The 16682-nt window shown below is 47.8% G+C and overlaps 1 protein-coding gene across 15 annotated transcripts in view; it reads right to left on the bottom strand.

Annotated features, from left to right (window-relative positions):
- Window positions 1–16682, bottom strand: part of rimbp2b (RIMS binding protein 2b) — a 601236-nt gene that overhangs the window by 409347 nt on the left and 175207 nt on the right. The gene's annotated exons all lie outside the window — the stretch shown is intronic.

Raw genomic sequence — 16682 nt, 5'->3', positions numbered from 1 at the left:
GAGATGTTGGATTGGCTCTGAGACTGTGGGTAGGGTTGGATTGTCTCAGAGACTGTGGGTAAGAGTGGATTGTCTCTGAGACTGTGGGTCGGGTTGGATTGTCTCTGAGACTTTGGGTAGGGTGGATTGTCTCTGAGATTGTAGAAATGTTGGATTGTCTCTGAGCTGTGGCTAGGGTGAATTGTCTCTGTTACTGTAGAAATGTCGGATTGTCTCTGAGACTGTGGGTAGGGTGGATTGTCTCTTAAACTGTGGGTAGGGTGTATTGTCTCTGAGACTGTGGGTAAGAGTGGATGGTTTCTGAGACGGTTGAAATGTTGGATTGCCTCTGAGACTGTGGGTAGGGTTGGATTGTCTATGAGACTGTAGAAATTTTGGATTGTCTAGGAGACGGTGGGTAGGTTGGATTGTCTCTGAGACTGTGGGTAGGGTTGGATTGCCTCTGAGACTGTGGGTTGATTGGATTGTCTCAGAGACTGTGGGTAGTGTTGGATTGTATCTGAGACTGTGGGTTCGGTGGATTGTCTCTGAGACTGTAGAAATGTTGGATTGTCTCTGAGACTGTGGGTAAGAGTAGATTGCCTCTGAGACTGTAGAAATGTTGGATTGTCTCGGAGACTGTGGGTAGTGTTGGGTTGTCTCTGAGACTGTGGGCAGGGTGAATTGTCTCTGATACTGTAGAAATGTCGGATTGTCTCGGAGACTGTGGGTAGGGTGGATTGACTCTGAGACTGTAGAAATGTTGGATTGGCTCAGAGACTGTGGGTAGGGTTGGATTGTCTCTGAGCCTGTGGGCAGAGTCGATTGTCTATGAGACTGTGGGTGGGGTTGGATTGTCTCTGAGACTGTGGGTAAGAGTGGATTATCTCTGAGACTTTAGAAATGTTGGATTGTCTTAGAGACTATGGGTAGGGTTGGATTGTCTCTGAGACTGTGGGTGGGGTTGGTTTGTCTCAGAGACTGTGGGTACTGTTGGATTGTCTCTGAGACTGTGGGTTGGGTGGATTGTCTCTGAGACTGTAGAAATGTTGGATGGTCTCTGAGACTGTGGGTAAGAGTAGATTGTCTCTGAGACTGTAGAAATGTTGGATTGTCTCGGAGACTGTGGGTAGTGTTGGAATGTCTCTGAGACTGTGGGCAGGGTGAATTGTCGCTGTTACTGTAGAAATGTCGGATTGTCTCGGAGACTGTGGGTAGGGTGGATTCTCTCTTAGACTGTGGGTAGGGTGTATTGTCTCTGAGACTGTAGAACTGTTGGATTGTCTCTGAGACTGTGGGTAAGAGTGGATTGTCTCTGAGTGTGGGTCGGGTTGGATTGTCTCTGAGACTGTGGATAAGGTGGATTGTCTCTGATACTGTAGAAATGTCGGATTGTCTCTGAGAATGTGGGTAGAGTGTATTTCCTCTGAGACTTTAGAAATTTTGGATTGTCTCTGAGACTGTGGGAATGGTGTATTCTCTCTGAGACTGTGGGTAGGGTTGGATTGTCTCTGAGATTGTGGGTAGGATGGATTGTCTCCGAGACTGTGGGTAAGAGTGGATTGTCTCTGAGACTGTAGAAATGTTGGATTGTATCGGAGACTGTGGGTAGGGTGGATTGTCTCTGAGACTGTGTGTAGGGTGTATTGTCTCTGAGACTGTAGAAATGTTGGATTGTCTCTGAGACTGTAGGTAGGGTGGATTGACTCTGAGACTGTAGAAATGTAGGATTGTCTCGGAGACTGTGGGTAGGGTTTCATTGTCTCTGAGACGGTGGGCAGGGTGGATTGTCTCTGAGACTGTGGGTGGGGTTGGTTTGTCTCTCAGACTGTGGGTAAGAGTGGATTGTCTCTGAGACTGTAGAAATGTTGGATTGTCTCAGAGACGGTGGGCAGGGTGGATTGTCTCTGAGACTGTGGGTGGGGTTGGTTTGTCTCTGAGACTGTGGGTAAGAGTGGATTGTCTCTGAGACTGTAGAAATGTTCGATTGTCTCAGAGACGGTGGGTAGGGTCGATTGTCTCTGAGACTGTGGGTAAGAGTGGATTGTCTCTGAGACGGTAGAAATGTTGGATTGTCTCTGAGACATTGGGTAGGGTGGATTGTCTCTGAGACTGTAGAAATGTTGGATGGTCTCTGAGACTGTGGGTAGTGTTGGATTGTCTCTGAGACTGTGGGTTGGGTGGATTGTCTCTGAGACTGTAGAAATGTTGGATGGTCTCTGAGACTGTGGGTAGTGTTGGAATGTCTCTGAGACTGTGGGCAGGGTGAATTGTCGCTGTTACTGTAGAAATGTCGGATTGTCTCGGAGACTGTGGGTAGGGTGTATTGTCTCTGAGACTGTAGAACTGTTGGATTGTCTCTGAGACTGTGGGTAAGAGTGGATTGTCTCTGAGACTAGAAATGTTGGATTGGCTATGAGACTGTGGGTAGGGTTGGATTGTCTCAGAGACTGTGGGTAAGAGTGGATTGTCTCTGAGACTGTGGGTCGGGTTGGATTGTCTCTGAGACTGTGGATAAGGTGGATTGTCTCTGATACTGTAGAAATGTCGGATTGTCCCTGAGAATGTGGGTAGAGTGTATTTCCTCTGAGACTTTAGAAATTTTGGATTGTCTCTGAGACTGTGGGAATGGTGTATTCTCTCTGAGACTGTGGGTAGGGTTGGATTGTCTCTGAGATTGTGGGTAGGATGGATTGTCTCCGAGACTGTGGGTAAGAGTGGATTGTCTCTGAGACTGTAGAAATGTTGGATTGTATCGGAGACTGTGGGTAGGGTGGATTGTCTCTGAGACTGTGTGTAGGGTGTATTGTCTCTGAGACTGTAGAAATGTTGGATTGTCTCTGAGACTGTAGGTAGGGTGGATTGACTCTGAGACTGTAGAAATGTAGGATTGTCTCGGAGACTGTGGGTAGGGTTTCATTGTCTCTGAGACGGTGGGCAGGGTGGATTGTCTCTGAGACTTTGGGTAGGGTGGATTGTCTCTGAGACTGTAGAAATGTTGGATTGTCTCTGAGACTGTGGCTAGGGTGAATTGTCTCTGTTACTGTAGAAATGTCGGATTGTCTCTGAGACTGTGGGTAGGGTGGATTGTCTCTTAAACTGTGGGTAGGGTGTATTGTCTCTGAGACTGTGGGTAAGAGTGGATTGTTTCTGAGACGGTTGAAATGTTGGATTGCCTCTGAGACTGTGGGTAGGGTTGGATTGTCTATGAGACTGTAGAAATTTTGGATTGTCTAGGAGACGGTGGGTAGGTTGGATTGTCTCTGAGACTGTGGGTAGGGTTGGATTGCCTCTGAGACTGTGGGTTGATTGGATTGTCTCAGAGACTGTAGGTAGTGTTGGATTGTCTCTGAGACTGTGGGTTCGGTGGATTGTCTCTGAGACTGTAGAAATGTTGGATTGTCTCTGAGACTGTGGGTAAGAGTAGATTGCCTCTGAGACTGTAGAAATGTTGGATTGTCTCGGAGACTGTGCGTAGTGTTGGATTGTCTCTGAGACTGTGGGCAGGGTGAATTGTCTCTGATACTGTAGAAATGTCGGATTGTCTCGGAGACTGTGGGTAGGGTGGATTGACTCTGAGACTGTCGAAATGTTGGATTGTCTCTGAGACTGTGGGTAAGAGTAGATTGTCTCTGAGACTGTAGAAATGTTGGATTGGCTCAGAGACTGTGGGTAGGGTTGGATTGTCTCTGAGCCTGTGGGCAGAGTGGATTGTCTATGAGACTGTGGGTGGGGTTGGATTGTCTCTGAGACTGTGGGTAAGAGTGGATTATCTCTGAGACTTTAGAAATGTTGGATTGTCTCAGAGACTGTGGGTAGGGTTGGATTGTCTCTGAGACTGTGGGTGCGGTGGATTGTCTCTGAGACTGTGGGTAAGAGTGGATTGTCTCTGAGACTGTAGAAATGTTGGATTGTCTCGGAGACGGTGGGTAGGGTGGATTGTCTCTGAGACTGTGGGTAGGGTTGGATTGCCTCTGAGACTGTGGGTAAGAGTAGATTGCCTCTGAGACTGTAGAAATGTTGGATTGTCTCGGAGACTGTGCGTAATGTTGGATTGTCTCTGAGACTGTGGGCAGGGTGAATTGTCTCTGATACTGTAGAAATGTCGGATTGTCTCGGAGACTGTGGGTAGGGTGGATTGACTCTGAGACTGTCGAAATGTTGGATTGTCTCTGAGACTGTGGGTAAGAGTAGATTGTCTCTGAGACTGTAGAGATGTTGGATTGGCTCTGAGACTGTGGGTAGGGTTGGATTGTCTCAGAGACTGTGGGTAAGAGTGGATTGTCTCTGAGACTGTGGGTCGGGTTGGATTGTCTCTGAGACTTTGGGTAGGGTGGATTGTCTCTGAGACTGTAGAAATGTTGGATTGTCTCTGAGCTGTGGCTAGGGTGAATTGTCTCTGTTACTGTAGAAATGTCGGATTGTCTCTGAGACTGTGGGTAGGGTGGATTGTCTCTTAAACTGTGGGTAGGGTGTATTGTCTCTGAGACTGTGGGTAAGAGTGGATGGTTTCTGAGACGGTTGAAATGTTGGATTGCCTCTGAGACTGTGGGTAGGGTTGGATTGTCTATGAGACTGTAGAAATTTTGGATTGTCTAGGAGACGGTGGGTAGGTTGGATTGTCTCTGAGACTGTGGGTAGGGTTGGATTGCCTCTGAGACTGTGGGTTGATTGGATTGTCTCAGAGACTGTGGGTAAGAGTGGATTGTCTCTGAGTGTGGGTCGGGTTGGATTGTCTCTGAGACTGTGGATAAGGTGGATTGTCTCTGATACTGTAGAAATGTCGGATTGTCTCTGAGAATGTGGGTAGAGTGTATTTCCTCTGAGACTTTAGAAATTTTGGATTGTCTCTGAGACTGTGGGAATGGTGTATTCTCTCTGAGACTGTGGGTAGGGTTGGATTGTCTCTGAGATTGTGGGTAGGATGGATTGTCTCCGAGACTGTGGGTAAGAGTGGATTGTCTCTGAGACTGTAGAAATGTTGGATTGTATCGGAGACTGTGGGTAGGGTGGATTGTCTCTGAGACTGTGTGTAGGGTGTATTGTCTCTGAGACTGTAGAAATGTTGGATTGTCTCTGAGACTGTAGGTAGGGTGGATTGACTCTGAGACTGTAGAAATGTAGGATTGTCTCGGAGACTGTGGGTAGGGTTTCATTGTCTCTGAGACGGTGGGCAGGGTGGATTGTCTCTGAGACTGTGGGTGGGGTTGGTTTGTCTGTCAGACTGTGGGTAAGAGTGGATTGTCTCTGAGACTGTAGAAATGTTGGATTGTCTCAGAGACGGTGGGCAGTGTGGATTGTCTCTGAGACTGTGGGTGGGGTTGGTTTGTCTCTGAGACTGTGGGTAAGAGTGGATTGTCTCTGAGACTGTAGAAATGTTCGATTGTCTCAGAGACGGTGGGTAGGGTCGATTGTCTCTGAGACTGTGGGTAAGAGTGGATTGTCTCTGAGACGGTAGAAATGTTGGATTGTCTCTGAGACATTGGGTAGGGTGAATTGTCTCTGTTACTGTAGAAATGTTGGATTGTCTCTGAGACTGTGGGTAGGGTGGATTGTCTCTTAAACTGTGGGTAGGGTGTATTGTCTCTGAGACTGTGGGTAAGAGTGGATTGTTTCTGAGACGGTTGAAATGTTGGATTGCCTCTGAGACTGTGGGTAGGGTTGGATTGTCTCTGAGAGTGTAGAAATTTTGGATTGTCTCGGAGACGGTGGGTAGGGTGGATTGTCTCTGAGACTGTGGGTAGGGTTGGATTGCCTCTGAGACTGTGGGTTGATTGGATTGTCTCAGAGACTGTGGGTAGTGTTGGATTGTCTCTGAGAGCGTGGGTTCGGTGGATTGTCTCTGAGACTGTAGAAATGTTGGATTGTCTCTGAGACTGTGGGTAAGAGTAGATTGTCTCTGAGACTGTAGAAATGTTGGATTGTCTCGGAGACTGTGGAAAGTGTTGGATTGTCTCTGAGACTGTGGGCAGGGTGAATTGTCTCTGATACTGTAGAAATGTCGGATTGTCTCGGAGACTGTGGGTAGGGTGGATTGTCTCTGAGACTGCAGAAATGTTGGATTGTCTCTGAGACTGTGGGTAAGAGTAGATTGTCTCTGAGACTGTAGAAATGTGGGATTGGCTCAGAGACTGTGGGTAGGGTTGGATTGTCTCTGAGCCTGTGGGCAGGGTGGATTGTCTATGAGACTGTGGGTGGGGTTGGATTGTCTCTGAGACTGTGGGTAAGAGTGGATTATCTCTGAGACTTTAGAAATGTTGGATTGTCTCAGAGACTGTGGGTAGGGTTGGATTGTCTCTGAGACTGTAGGTGCGGTGGATTGTCTCTGAGACTGTGGGTAGTGTTGGATTGTCTCTGAGTGTGTGGGTAGGATGGATTGTCTCCGAGACTGTGGGTAAGAGTGGATTGTCTCTGAGACTGCGTGTAGGGTGGATTGTCTCTGAGACTGTAGAAATGTCGGATTGTCTCTGAGACTGTGGGAAGGGTGGATTGACTCTGAGACTGTGGGTGGGGTTGGATTGTCTCTGAGAATGTGGGTGGGGTTGGTTTGTCTGAGACTGTGGGTAAGAGTGGATTGTCTCTGAGACTGTAGAAATGTTGGATTGTCTCGGAGACGGTGGGTAGGGTGGATTGTCTCTGAGACTGTGGGTAGGGATGGATTGTCTCTGAGACTGTGGGTAGGGTTGGATTGCCTCTGAGACTGTGGTAGTGTTGGATTGTCTCTGAGAATGTGGGTAGAGTGTATTTCCTCTGAGACTTTAGAAATTTTGGATTGTCTCTGAGACTGTGGGAATGGTGTATTCTCTCTGAGACTGTGGGTAGGGTTGGATTGTCTCTGAGATTGTGGGTAGGATGGATTGTCTCCGAGACTGTGGGTAAGAGTGGATTGTCTCTGAGACTGTAGAAATGTTGGATTGTATCGGAGACTGTGGGTAGGGTGGATTGTCTCTGAGACTGTGTGTAGGGTGTATTGTCTCTGAGACTGTAGAAATGTTGGATTGTCTCTGAGACTGTAGGTAGGGTGGATTGACTCTGAGACTGTAGAAATGTAGGATTGTCTCGGAGACTGTGGGTAGGGTTTCATTGTCTCTGAGACGGTGGGCAGGGTGGATTGTCTCTGAGACTGTGGGTGGGGTTGGTTTGTCTCTCAGACTGTGGGTAAGAGTGGATTGTCTCTGAGACTGTAGAAATGTTGGATTGTCTCAGAGACGGTGGGCAGGGTGGATTGTCTCTGAGACTGTGGGTGGGGTTGGTTTGTCTCTGAGACTGTGGGTAAGAGTGGATTGTCTCTGAGACTGTAGAAATGTTCGATTGTCTCAGAGACGGTGGGTAGGGTCGATTGTCTCTGAGACTGTGGGTAAGAGTGGATTGTCTCTGAGACGGTAGAAATGTTGGATTGTCTCTGAGACATTGGGTAGGGTGGATTGTCTCTGAGACTGTAGAAATGTTGGATGGTCTCTGAGACTGTGGGTAGTGTTGGATTGTCTCTGAGACTGTGGGTTGGGTGGATTGTCTCTGAGACTGTAGAAATGTTGGATGGTCTCTGAGACTGTGGGTAGTGTTGGAATGTCTCTGAGACTGTGGGCAGGGTGAATTGTCGCTGTTACTGTAGAAATGTCGGATTGTCTCGGAGACTGTGGGTAGGGTGTATTGTCTCTGAGACTGTAGAACTGTTGGATTGTCTCTGAGACTGTGGGTAAGAGTGGATTGTCTCTGAGACTAGAAATGTTGGATTGGCTATGAGACTGTGGGTAGGGTTGGATTGTCTCAGAGACTGTGGGTAAGAGTGGATTGTCTCTGAGACTGTGGGTCGGGTTGGATTGTCTCTGAGACTGTGGATAAGGTGGATTGTCTCTGATACTGTAGAAATGTCGGATTGTCCCTGAGAATGTGGGTAGAGTGTATTTCCTCTGAGACTTTAGAAATTTTGGATTGTCTCTGAGACTGTGGGAATGGTGTATTCTCTCTGAGACTGTGGGTAGGGTTGGATTGTCTCTGAGATTGTGGGTAGGATGGATTGTCTCCGAGACTGTGGGTAAGAGTGGATTGTCTCTGAGACTGTAGAAATGTTGGATTGTATCGGAGACTGTGGGTAGGGTGGATTGTCTCTGAGACTGTGTGTAGGGTGTATTGTCTCTGAGACTGTAGAAATGTTGGATTGTCTCTGAGACTGTAGGTAGGGTGGATTGACTCTGAGACTGTAGAAATGTAGGATTGTCTCGGAGACTGTGGGTAGGGTTTCATTGTCTCTGAGACGGTGGGCAGGGTGGATTGTCTCTGAGACTTTGGGTAGGGTGGATTGTCTCTGAGACTGTAGAAATGTTGGATTGTCTCTGAGACTGTGGCTAGGGTGAATTGTCTCTGTTACTGTAGAAATGTCGGATTGTCTCTGAGACTGTGGGTAGGGTGGATTGTCTCTTAAACTGTGGGTAGGGTGTATTGTCTCTGAGACTGTGGGTAAGAGTGGATTGTTTCTGAGACGGTTGAAATGTTGGATTGCCTCTGAGACTGTGGGTAGGGTTGGATTGTCTATGAGACTGTAGAAATTTTGGATTGTCTAGGAGACGGTGGGTAGGTTGGATTGTCTCTGAGACTGTGGGTAGGGTTGGATTGCCTCTGAGACTGTGGGTTGATTGGATTGTCTCAGAGACTGTAGGTAGTGTTGGATTGTCTCTGAGACTGTGGGTTCGGTGGATTGTCTCTGAGACTGTAGAAATGTTGGATTGTCTCTGAGACTGTGGGTAAGAGTAGATTGCCTCTGAGACTGTAGAAATGTTGGATTGTCTCGGAGACTGTGCGTAGTGTTGGATTGTCTCTGAGACTGTGGGCAGGGTGAATTGTCTCTGATACTGTAGAAATGTCGGATTGTCTCGGAGACTGTGGGTAGGGTGGATTGACTCTGAGACTGTCGAAATGTTGGATTGTCTCTGAGACTGTGGGTAAGAGTAGATTGTCTCTGAGACTGTAGAAATGTTGGATTGGCTCAGAGACTGTGGGTAGGGTTGGATTGTCTCTGAGCCTGTGGGCAGAGTGGATTGTCTATGAGACTGTGGGTGGGGTTGGATTGTCTCTGAGACTGTGGGTAAGAGTGGATTATCTCTGAGACTTTAGAAATGTTGGATTGTCTCAGAGACTGTGGGTAGGGTTGGATTGTCTCTGAGACTGTGGGTGCGGTGGATTGTCTCTGAGACTGTGGGTAAGAGTGGATTGTCTCTGAGACTGTAGAAATGTTGGATTGTCTCGGAGACGGTGGGTAGGGTGGATTGTCTCTGAGACTGTGGGTAGGGTTGGATTGCCTCTGAGACTGTGGGTAAGAGTAGATTGCCTCTGAGACTGTAGAAATGTTGGATTGTCTCGGAGACTGTGCGTAGTGTTGGATTGTCTCTGAGACTGTGGGCAGGGTGAATTGTCTCTGATACTGTAGAAATGTCGGATTGTCTCGGAGACTGTGGGTAGGGTGGATTGACTCTGAGACTGTCGAAATGTTGGATTGTCTCTGAGACTGTGGGTAAGAGTAGATTGTCTCTGAGACTGTAGAGATGTTGGATTGGCTCTGAGACTGTGGGTAGGGTTGGATTGTCTCAGAGACTGTGGGTAAGAGTGGATTGTCTCTGAGACTGTGGGTCGGGTTGGATTGTCTCTGAGACTTTGGGTAGGGTGGATTGTCTCTGAGACTGTAGAAATGTTGGATTGTCTCTGAGCTGTGGCTAGGGTGAATTGTCTCTGTTACTGTAGAAATGTCGGATTGTCTCTGAGACTGTGGGTAGGGTGGATTGTCTCTTAAACTGTGGGTAGGGTGTATTGTCTCTGAGACTGTGGGTAAGAGTGGATGGTTTCTGAGACGGTTGAAATGTTGGATTGCCTCTGAGACTGTGGGTAGGGTTGGATTGTCTATGAGACTGTAGAAATTTTGGATTGTCTAGGAGACGGTGGGTAGGTTGGATTGTCTCTGAGACTGTGGGTAGGGTTGGATTGCCTCTGAGACTGTGGGTTGATTGGATTGTCTCAGAGACTGTGGGTAAGAGTGGATTGTCTCTGAGTGTGGGTCGGGTTGGATTGTCTCTGAGACTGTGGATAAGGTGGATTGTCTCTGATACTGTAGAAATGTCGGATTGTCTCTGAGAATGTGGGTAGAGAGTATTTCCTCTGAGACTTTAGAAATTTTGGATTGTCTCTGAGACTGTGGGAATGGTGTATTCTCTCTGAGACTGTGGGTAGGGTTGGATTGTCTCTGAGATTGTGGGTAGGATGGATTGTCTCCGAGACTGTGGGTAAGAGTGGATTGTCTCTGAGACTGTAGAAATGTTGGATTGTATCGGAGACTGTGGGTAGGGTGGATTGTCTCTGAGACTGTGTGTAGGGTGTATTGTCTCTGAGACTGTAGAATTGTTGGATTGTCTCTGAGACTGTAGGTAGGGTGGATTGACTCTGAGACTGTAGAAATGTAGGATTGTCTCGGAGACTGTGGGTAGGGTTTCATTGTCTCTGAGACGGTGGGCAGGGTGGATTGTCTCTGAGACTGTGGGTGGGGTTGGTTTGTCTGTCAGACTGTGGGTAAGAGTGGATTGTCTCTGAGACTGTAGAAATGTTGGATTGTCTCAGAGACGGTGGGCAGTGTGGATTGTCTCTGAGACTGTGGGTGGGGTTGGTTTGTCTCTGAGACTGTGGGTAAGAGTGGATTGTCTCTGAGACTGTAGAAATGTTCGATTGTCTCAGAGACGGTGGGTAGGGTCGATTGTCTCTGAGACTGTGGGTAAGAGTGGATTGTCTCTGAGACGGTAGAAATGTTGGATTGTCTCTGAGACATTGGGTAGGGTGAATTGTCTCTGTTACTGTAGAAATGTTGGATTGTCTCTGAGACTGTGGGTAGGGTGGATTGTCTCTTAAACTGTGGGTAGGGTGTATTGTCTCTGAGACTGTGGGTAAGAGTGGATTGTTTCTGAGACGGTTGAAATGTTGGATTGCCTCTGAGACTGTGGGTAGGGTTGGATTGTCTCTGAGAGTGTAGAAATTTTGGATTGTCTCGGAGACGGTGGGTAGGGTGGATTGTCTCTGAGACTGTGGGTAGGGTTGGATTGCCTCTGAGACTGTGGGTTGATTGGATTGTCTCAGAGACTGTGGGTAGTGTTGGATTGTCTCTGAGAGCGTGGGTTCGGTGGATTGTCTCTGAGACTGTAGAAATGTTGGATTGTCTCTGAGACTGTGGGTAAGAGTAGATTGTCTCTGAGACTGTAGAAATGTTGGATTGTCTCGGAGACTGTGGAAAGTGTTGGATTGTCTCTGAGACTGTGGGCAGGGTGAATTGTCTCTGATACTGTAGAAATGTCGGATTGTCTCGGAGACTGTGGGTAGGGTGGATTGTCTCTGAGACTGCAGAAATGTTGGATTGTCTCTGAGACTGTGGGTAAGAGTAGATTGTCTCTGAGACTGTAGAAATGTGGGATTGGCTCAGAGACTGTGGGTAGGGTTGGATTGTCTCTGAGCCTGTGGGCAGGGTGGATTGTCTATGAGACTGTGGGTGGGGTTGGATTGTCTCTGAGACTGTGGGTAAGAGTGGATTATCTCTGAGACTTTAGAAATGTTGGATTGTCTCAGAGACTGTGGGTAGGGTTGGATTGTCTCTGAGACTGTAGGTGCGGTGGATTGTCTCTGAGACTGTGGGTAGTGTTGGATTGTCTCTGAGTGTGTGGGTAGGATGGATTGTCTCCGAGACTGTGGGTAAGAGTGGATTGTCTCTGAGACTGCGTGTAGGGTGGATTGTCTCTGAGACTGTAGAAATGTCGGATTGTCTCTGAGACTGTGGGAAGGGTGGATTGACTCTGAGACTGTGGGTGGGGTTGGATTGTCTCTGAGAATGTGGGTGGGGTTGGTTTGTCTGAGACTGTGGGTAAGAGTGGATTGTCTCTGAGACTGTAGAAATGTTGGATTGTATCGGAGACTGTGGGTAGGGTGGATTGTCTCTGAGACTGTGTGTAGGGTGTATTGTCTCTGAGACTGTAGAAATGTTGGATTGTCTCTGAGACTGTGGGTAGGGTGGATTGACTCTGAGACTGTAGAAATGTTGGATTGTCTCGGAGACTGTGGGTAGGGTTTCATTGTCTCAGAGACGGTGGGCAGGGTGGATTGTCTCTGAGACTGTGGGTGGGGTTGGTTTGCCTCTGAGACTGTGGGTAAGAGTGGATTGTCTCTGAGACTGTAGAAATGTTGGATTGTCTCAGAGACGGTGGGTAGGGTCGATTGTCTCTGAGACTGTGGGTAAGAGTAGATTGTCTCTGAGACTGTAGAGATGTTGGATTGGCTCTGAGACTGTGGGTAGGGTTGGATTGTCTCAGAGACTGTGGGTAAGAGTGGATTGTCTCTGAGACTGTGGGTCGGGTTGGATTGTCTCTGAGACTTTGGGTAGGGTGGATTGTCTCTGAGACTGTAGAAATGTTGGATTGTCTCTGAGACTGTGGGTAGGGTGGATTGTCTCTTAAACTGTGGGTAGGGTGTATTGTCTCTGAGACTGTGGGTAAGAGTGGATTGTTTCTGAGACGGTTGAAATGTTGGATTGCCTCTGAGACTGTGGGTAGGGTTGGATTGTCTATGAGACTGTAGAAATTTTGGATTGTCTAGGAGACGGTGGGTAGGTTGGATTGTCTCTGAGACTGTGGGTAGGGTTGGATTGCCTCTGACACTGTGGGTTGATTGGATTGTCTCAGAGACTGTGGGTAGTGTTGGATTGTATCTGAGACTGTGGGTTCGGTGGATTGTCTCTGAGACTGTAGAAATGTTGGATTGTCTCTGAGACTGTGGGTAAGAGTAGATTGCCTCTGAGACTGTAGAAATGTTGGATTGTCTCGGAGACTGTGGGTAGTGTTGGGTTGTCTCTGAGACTGTGGGCAGGGTGAATTGTCTCTGATACTGTAGAAATGTCGGATTGTCTCGGAGACTGTGGGTAGGGTGGATTGACTCTGAGACTGTAGAAATGTTGGATTGTCTCTGAGACTGTGGGTAAGAGTAGATTGTCTATGAGACTGTAGAAATGTTGAATTGGCTCAGAGACTGTGGGTAGGGTTGGATTGTCTCTGAGCCTGTGGGCAGAGTGGATTGTCTATGAGACTGTGGGTGGGGTTGGATTGTCTCTGAGACTGTGGGTAAGAGTGGATTATCTCTGAGACTTTAGAAATGTTGGATTGTCTTAGAGACTATGGGTAGGGTTGGATTGTCTCTGAGACTGTGGGTGCGGTGGATTGTCTCTGAGACTGTGGGTGGGGTTGGTTTGTCTCTGAGACTGTGGGTAAGAGTGGATTGTCTCTGAGACTGTAGAAATGTTGGATTGTCTCGGAGACGGTGGGTAGGGTGGATTGTCTCGGAGACGGTGGGTAGGGTGGATTGTCTCTGAGACTGTGGGTAGGGTTGGATTGTCTCTGAGACTGTGGGTAGGGTTGGATTGCCTCTGAGACTGTGGGTAGTGTTGGATTGTCTCAGAGACTGTGGGTACTGTTGGATTGTCTCTGAGACTGTGGGTTGGGTGGATTGTCTCTGAGACTGTAGAAATGTTGGATGGTCTCTGAGACTGTGGGTAAGAGTAGATTGTCTCTGAGACTGTAGAAATGTTGGATTGTCTCGGAGACTGTGGGTAGTGTTGGAATGTCTCTGAGACTGTGGGCAGGGTGAATTGTCGCTGTTACTGTAGAAATGTCGGATTGTCTCTGAGACTGTGGGTAAGAGTGGATTGTCTCTGAGACTGTAGAAATGTTGGATTGGCTATGAGACTGTGGGTAGGGTTGGATTGTCTCAGAGACTGTGGGTAAGAGTGGATTGTCTCTGAGACTGTGGGTGGGGTTGGTTTGTCTCTGAGACTGTGGGTAAGAGTGGATTGTCTCTGAGACTGTAGAAATGTTGGATTGTCTCAGAGACGGTGGGTAGGGTCGATTGTCTCTGAGACTGTGGGTAAGAGTAGATTGTCTCTGAGACTGTAGAGATGTTGGATTGGCTCTGAGACTGTGGGTAGGGTTGGATTGTCTCAGAGACTGTGGGTAAGAGTGGATTGTCTCTGAGACTGTGGGTCGGGTTGGATTGTCTCTGAGACTTTGGGTAGGGTGGATTGTCTCTGAGACTGTAGAAATGTTGGATTGTCTCTGAGACTGTGGGTAGGGTGGATTGTCTCTTAAACTGTGGGTAGGGTGTATTGTCTCTGAGACTGTGGGTAAGAGTGGATTGTTTCTGAGACGGTTGAAATGTTGGATTGCCTCTGAGACTGTGGGTAGGGTTGGATTGTCTATGAGACTGTAGAAATTTTGGATTGTCTAGGAGACGGTGGGTAGGTTGGATTGTCTCTGAGACTGTGGGTAGGGTTGGATTGCCTCTGAGACTGTGGGTTGATTGGATTGTCTCAGAGACTGTGGGTAGTGTTGGATTGTATCTGAGACTGTGGGTTCGGTGGATTGTCTCTGAGACTGTAGAAATGTTGGATTGTCTCTGAGACTGTGGGTAAGAGTAGATTGCCTCTGAGACTGTAGAAATGTTGGATTGTCTCGGAGACTGTGGGTAGTGTTGGGTTGTCTCTGAGACTGTGGGCAGGGTGAATTGTCTCTGATACTGTAGAAATGTCGGATTGTCTCGGAGACTGTGGGTAGGGTGGATTGACTCTGAGACTGCAGAAATGTTGGATTGTCTCTGAGACTGTGGGTAAGAGTAGATTGTCTATGAGACTGTAGAAATGTTGAATTGGCTCAGAGACTGTGGGTAGGGTTGGATTGTCTCTGAGCCTGTGGGCAGAGTGGATTGTCTATGAGACTGTGGGTGGGGTTGGATTGTCTCTGAGACTGTGGGTAAGAGTGGATTATCTCTGAGACTTTAGAAATGTTGGATTGTCTTAGAGACTATGGGTAGGGTTGGATTGTCTCTGAGACTGTGGGTGCGGTGGATTGTCTCTGAGACTGTGGGTGGGGTTGGTTTGTCTCTGAGACTGTGGGTAAGAGTGGATTGTCTCTGAGACTGTAGAAATGTTGGATTGTCTCGGAGACGGTGGGTAGGGTGGATTGTCTCTGAGACTGTGGGTAGGGTTGGATTGTCTCTGAGACTGTGGGTAGGGTTGGATTGCCTCTGAGACTGTGGGTAGTGTTGGATTGTCTCAGAGACTGTGGGTACTGTTGGATTGTCTCTGAGACTGTGGGTTGGGTGGATTGTCTCTGAGACTGTAGAAATGTTGGATGGTCTCTGAGACTGTGGGTAAGAGTAGATTGTCTCTGAGACTGTGGGTTGGGTGGATTGTCTCTGAGACTGTAGAAATGTTGGATTGTCTCGGAGACTGTGGGTAGTGTTGGAATGTCTCTGAGACTGTGGGCAGGGTGAATTGTCGCTGTTACTGTAGAAATGTCGGATTGTCTCTGAGACTGTGGGTAAGAGTGGATTGTCTCTGAGACTGTAGAAATGTTGGATTGGCTATGAGACTGTGGGTAGGGTTGGATTGTCTCAGAGACTGTGGGTAAGAGTGGATTGTCTCTGAGACTGTGGGTCGGGTTGGATTGTCTCTGAGACTGTGGATAAGGTGGATTGTCTCTGATACTGTAGAAATGTCGGATTGTCTCTGAGAATGTGGGTAGAGTGTATTTCCTCTGAGACTTTAGAAATTTTGGATTGTCTCTGAGACTGTGGGAATGGTGTATTCTCTCTGAGACTGTGGGTAGGGTTGGATTGTCTCTGAGATTGTGGGTAGGATGGATTGTCTCCGAGACTGTGGGTAAGAGTGGATTGTCTCTGAGACTGTAGAAATGTTGGATTGTATCGGAGACTGTGGGTAGGGTGGATTGTCTCTGAGACTGTGTGTAGGGTGTATTGTCTCTGAGACTGTAGAAATGTTGGATTGTCTCTGAGACTGTAGGTAGGGTGGATTGACTCTGAGACTGTAGAAATGTAGGATTGTCTCGGAGACTGTGGGTAGGGTTTCATTGTCTCTGAGACGGTGGGCAGGGTGGATTGTCTCTGAGACTGTGGGTGGGGTTGGTTTGTCTCTCAGACTGTGGGTAAGAGTGGATTGTCTCTGAGACTGTAGAAATGTTGGATTGTCTCAGAGACGGTGGGCAGGGTGGATTGTCTCTGAGACTGTGGGTGGGGTTGGTTTGTCTCTGAGACTGTGGGTAAGAGTGGATTGTCTCTGAGACTGTAGAAATGTTCGATTGTCTCAGAGACGGTGGGTAGGGTCGATTGTCTCTGAGACTGTGGGTAAGAGTGGATTGTCTCTGAGACGGTAGAAATGTTGGATTGTCTCTGAGACATTGGGTAAGGTGAATTGTCTCTGTTACTGTAGAAATGTTGGATTGTCTCTGAGACTGTGGGTAGGGTGGATTGTCTCTTAAACTGTGGGTAGGGTGTATTGTCTCTGAGACTGTGGGTAAGAGTGGATTGTTTCTGAGACGGTTGAAATGTTGGATTGCCTCTGAGACTGTGGGTAGGGTTGGATTGTCTCTGAGAGTGTAGAAATTTTGGATTGTCTCGGAGACGGTGGGTAGGGTGGATTGTCTCTGAGACTGTGGGTAGGGTTGGATTGCCTCTGAGACTGTGGGTTGATTGGATTGTCTCAGAGACTGTGGGTAGTGTTGGATTGTCTCTGAGACCGTGGGTTCGGTGGATTGTCTCTGAGACTGTAGAAATGTTGGATTGTCTCTGAGAGTGTGGGTAGGATGGATTGTCTCCGAGACTGTGGGTAAGAGTGGATT

The sequence above is a fragment of the Hemitrygon akajei genome, chromosome 7 (genome assembly GCF_048418815.1).
Source record: "Hemitrygon akajei chromosome 7, sHemAka1.3, whole genome shotgun sequence".
NCBI classification, from domain to species: domain Eukaryota; kingdom Metazoa; phylum Chordata; class Chondrichthyes; order Myliobatiformes; family Dasyatidae; genus Hemitrygon; species Hemitrygon akajei.
Note: the sequence above shows the minus strand (reverse complement) of the source record. Positions and strands in the feature narration are given on the sequence as shown.